Genomic DNA, 4588 nt, shown 5'->3' with positions numbered 1-4588 from the left:
GCACACATGCATGCACACATGTATTCGTAAACAAATGTCAACACAAAGGCACACATACACACTCCACCACCCATCCACACATACCCCCCCTCCCCCAAACACACACACACACACACACACACACAAATACACAGTCATACACACACGTTACATGATGTAGTTAACATCGATGACTTTGCCAGATGCTTGGTATGTTATTGCAATACAATACACACAGTTATCATCTCTGGGAGGCCTGTCTTCACGTTTTAAATAGGCAGTGTATTTTTGATATTGGCTTGTACAACTAGATGCCATGTTCATATATTATAGACAACTCTCTGTAATTTAAATCAATTTTTTTCCATTGCACAGAGTGTTAATGTACAGCCATATCATATACAGTACATGTATTACTGTGTGGGTGCTGCAGGCAGACTGTCAGCAAGAACAAAGTTAAAGGTCAGTAACAATAAAGGCAAATATTGGCATCCAAAATCCATTTGAAGAAACCACAAGAAACATTTCTAAAGTATTCAAATTAAAAACCGCCATTTTGTGTATACCATTTGCATTTCTCACATGTAATACAATCATGTCTGTATATATTTCATTCATTTACAAAAAGCAGTTGCATGCAGGTAATTTGCCTGTAGAATAGCATTTGATGTGCATTCTAATTTACATGACAACAATAAACATTGCAATACTGTGAAACTATTAATATTTTGATTCTTCTGTTTGCTCTGCTTTTGAACACAGACAGATCGTTTTTCATCCATCGTTTCCCTTGATTTAGATCTTGTAAATGTCCTGACCATTGTATTATCTGAAGTGTAAAATAAAGCTTCTTTTGAATGTTGTATTGATAAGTAGCAGCTAATGTAATGGTGTTGAAGAGGTTTGTTAAATTTACTCCTCTGGCTGAAATACTATGTAATCAGTCTCACTAAAGAGATAACTTTTAAAATAATGTGATCCTTGCAAATGCTGGATTTGCAGAATTGATCTTACTTCAAGTTTCCATCCTGGATCATATTTTGTTTTCCACTTGTCTGCAACTTATGAATGAAGCAACAAGGTTTTTAACTATGTCATACTATAAAGCAAGGAATCTCTGTCTGTCTGTCTGTCTGTCTGTCTGTCTGTCTGTGTGTCCGTCGCATATCTCGAGAACCGTTCGTCCGATCGAATTCACACTTGGCGGGTGTATTGCTGGGGACCCGAGGAAGTGCAGTGTCAGATTTGGTGCAATTTGGACACACGACACGTTCAATATTGATACACTTTGAATAAACAAGCGAACAGCGCTCTGTGCAGCAGCGGCGCGATCGGGCACTGCATTAGTAATCCTAAATTTGAACATCCGGTCACCTTACACTGGCTTCCAGCTGATTTTGAATGACATGGCCCCTGTAGGCTATATATTCATGCACAAGGTTCCTGAGTACAGATGATAGTCTTAGATCTACAAACAATGCTGTTTTCTTACTCTTGGGCTTTTAGACAAGAAGAAAGTTCACTCTGCGACTGGGATTGTTTTGTGATGTGTCTGAGTTTAAAGGGATGAGTGTAACAATTTTGAAGAGGTACGTTAAACTCACACATCTGGTTAAAACACTCAAGCCTGCAGTGATGTTGTCTTGATGTTGTCAAGCACAGGACTCATGATTTTGAGATCAGTAGACAGCTCACCCCAAGCAGAAGTAATAATCTTTGCAAGCATGAACGACACTGAGATTAAACCACAGATCACATATTAGAGGTCATGGCTTCCAACGGACAACTTTTTGTAAAACATTTATTTAACATATTTATGTATGAAATGTTTCTCATTTATATTATTGTATATTAAAAGTATTGATGATCTAAGTTAAAGGTAAAAAGCTCATATATCGTAGTTATTAAAACATCTCACCAAAAACATCAGTACCTTTATCCATGATAAGTTGCATTTATTTGTTGATTAGCTCAGTTAAAACATTACATGTTTTGTATTAAGGATGATGACAGAACTTACAAAACGTATTCTTGTTTGTTCATGGTAATAAGTAGTGCCAAAAGATCACTATTCAATGTGTACTATTTTTTAGAGCAAAACTGCCAATGCACAAATGACTTCAGTCCATACCTGTAGACAGATGCTGTGGGACGGGACTGTCTGCTCTAGTACTTTACAGAACAAATTCAATAAGCCATTTTGCCTGGCCTTTAAACTGGAAGGTTTCTTAATCAAAAATGTAATTACATAGAAGTATCTTAGAGTACAGCTCATCTTAAAATAGAAGGTGATTACAGTGTCTTAAGGATTAATGGGTAATATTCTCCTAACTCTCCTTTCAGTGTCGGTGCAATAACTACTGCAGACTGCTTCCAGATGGTCAGAGGATACTAGCCTAATTGTCTGTTGATAGCACAGATAGACAAATAAGTAAATTGTGACATGGCTAAGATCATCATAGGCTAACAGAAATGCAAAATAGACATTTAGATTTGCTTCACAGATCTGTAAATATGGGGTTTGCATAGTCGATTCTATTTTCACTGTTTTTTCATTTAGCCCCATCTATTGATATTTACCACATCCAGCTCCCTTCCCTGTTCTCTATCTGCACTGTAGCTCTTGTCTCTGCAAATGGGCCGGAGTAATGAGGCAGAAACAGACTGTCAAAGAGGGCTGAGCGTCAGTTTAAGTACAACCTTATTATATCTTCTGACATTCATTGGGTCTTCTGTATGCACTTAACAATACTCATTAATGGTTCTTTAAGTTTAATGGGACTACAGTCTTCTGTTTGATGCCATCAACTCTCACTAAGCATTGCTGAGCCATTCATTCTGCTCCCTTTCTACATCTATGAGTCTACTTCCAGTCTCCTCCAATAAGTTTCATTGAGTTACATTCTTTTACACCACAAACATATCATGCATATAGCAGAAACTACAAGATAAAACTTAGACATATCAATTTGTTTACTGTCATGTGCTAGATAGTAGTACATAGTCACTTTTTGTGGTAAAATGCCTTGCAGATTATTATTCTCTGTATTCCAGTTTCTCAGCTGCAGTAGTGGTAAAAACATATCTGACCTCCACCAGCCAATGTCATCACTAATAGAGTCCTAATATCACTTAAATTCTGAAATGGCAGCCATTGCCAACAAAATATTAAGCAATTAGGCCAGACTGCAGCATGTTATCAGCAGCTAATTAACCATTTCGAAATCATGTTAAAAAGCCAATTAGCAATTAATGACTCACTTATGAATACCTAATGAGTGATTCATTTGCAGATCCCAGGCCACCATGGACAAATTAGACATTGATAATGAACATCTTGCCCCAGAGTTAAACAAGAGTTCCTGAATTAGCATCTGCTGACTTATAAACCCTATATTCTGTGCTGTAAGAGAGAGAGAGAGAGAGAGAGAGAGAGAGAGAGAGAGAGAGAGAGATTATACAGGACAAGGGACATTCACTACCTGTTTGTTTTTTTGGGGGGGTTTTTCTCCTTGTCTTGTAAATCTAATGTCTGGGGTCAAGGGTGATTTGGGAGTTTGCATATGATGCCAAACAGTGGCAACTGTAGAGAGTCTGCCACTGCCATAACAGAAGAAAAAGTAAAGTCAGACTATACTACAGCATACTATACTAAAGGGCTAAATTGGTAACCTATAGCAATGATGTCTTATTGAGCAAAATGTGTTTGAAATAGTAATTCCTAATAGTTATTCATGATCAGATTTTATTATATTACTTCAAAAAAAAAAAAAAAAATATATATATATATATATATATATATTCCTTACAGTACATCCACAAGTCTAATTAGATTGTCTGTTGTAAACTCCACTGACATGACATCTAGCTTTGTATGTACAGACCTCAGATCTGTAAAAGAAGGTCAGCAAGTGAACAGGAGAGCTACAATTTTATGAATGGAAAGCAGTCAAAGTGGAAAGTAGTAGACACATTCTGGCCATTAACTCCAGTATCTCCACTCAGTCAAGTGTATTGATCAAACCAAAGCCAATATTACTGCCTATTAAATCATAATGAACTCATAAATCATTTCTCACACTGAAATAAAGGTAAAGCTTCATCATAGAACACCACACAGCTATGACAGCACAGCACACACAAACAGCATAATAATGCTATAATTGTCAATAATTTTCAGTCTCAGTAGCAAATAAAATAACACCACAGAGTAGATTCTCAGTCTTCAGTAGATTCTATGCACCAAACGAAGTTTCTCTTGGCAGCCTTAGTTCCTCCACAGCCCCTGTTCTGTCTCCACAGTGCTGACTCCTCCAGGCTGGACACATTTGCTGATCTCCTCCCCGAGGCCAGGCCTGGTGCTCCAGAGAGTCCTTGTTCACCCGCGGTCAACGGCTTCTGGGGTAAAGCAGGGTGGTACACATATGCTCGGCCATCTGAGCTTTCTGGATCTCCCTGTTGTCTATGGGAGCATTTCAGTCTCAGATACCAAACTGTTAAGTCTGTTAAGTGTGATGATCCTTGCAATGCTCCGGAGCCTTTTCCCACTTCCTCACCTCACTCACCATGACCGGAATGAAGCAGAAGGGTCCATAAATGTGACAATCAG

The sequence above is a fragment of the Centroberyx affinis genome, unplaced genomic scaffold (assembly GCF_046629955.1).
Source record: "Centroberyx affinis isolate AG114_WGS23_722 - 3 ecotype Tasmania unplaced genomic scaffold, CSIRO-AGI_Caff_v1 ptg004892l_1, whole genome shotgun sequence".
Lineage (NCBI taxonomy): Eukaryota > Metazoa > Chordata > Actinopteri > Beryciformes > Berycidae > Centroberyx > Centroberyx affinis.
This window is presented reverse-complemented; position numbering follows the sequence as displayed.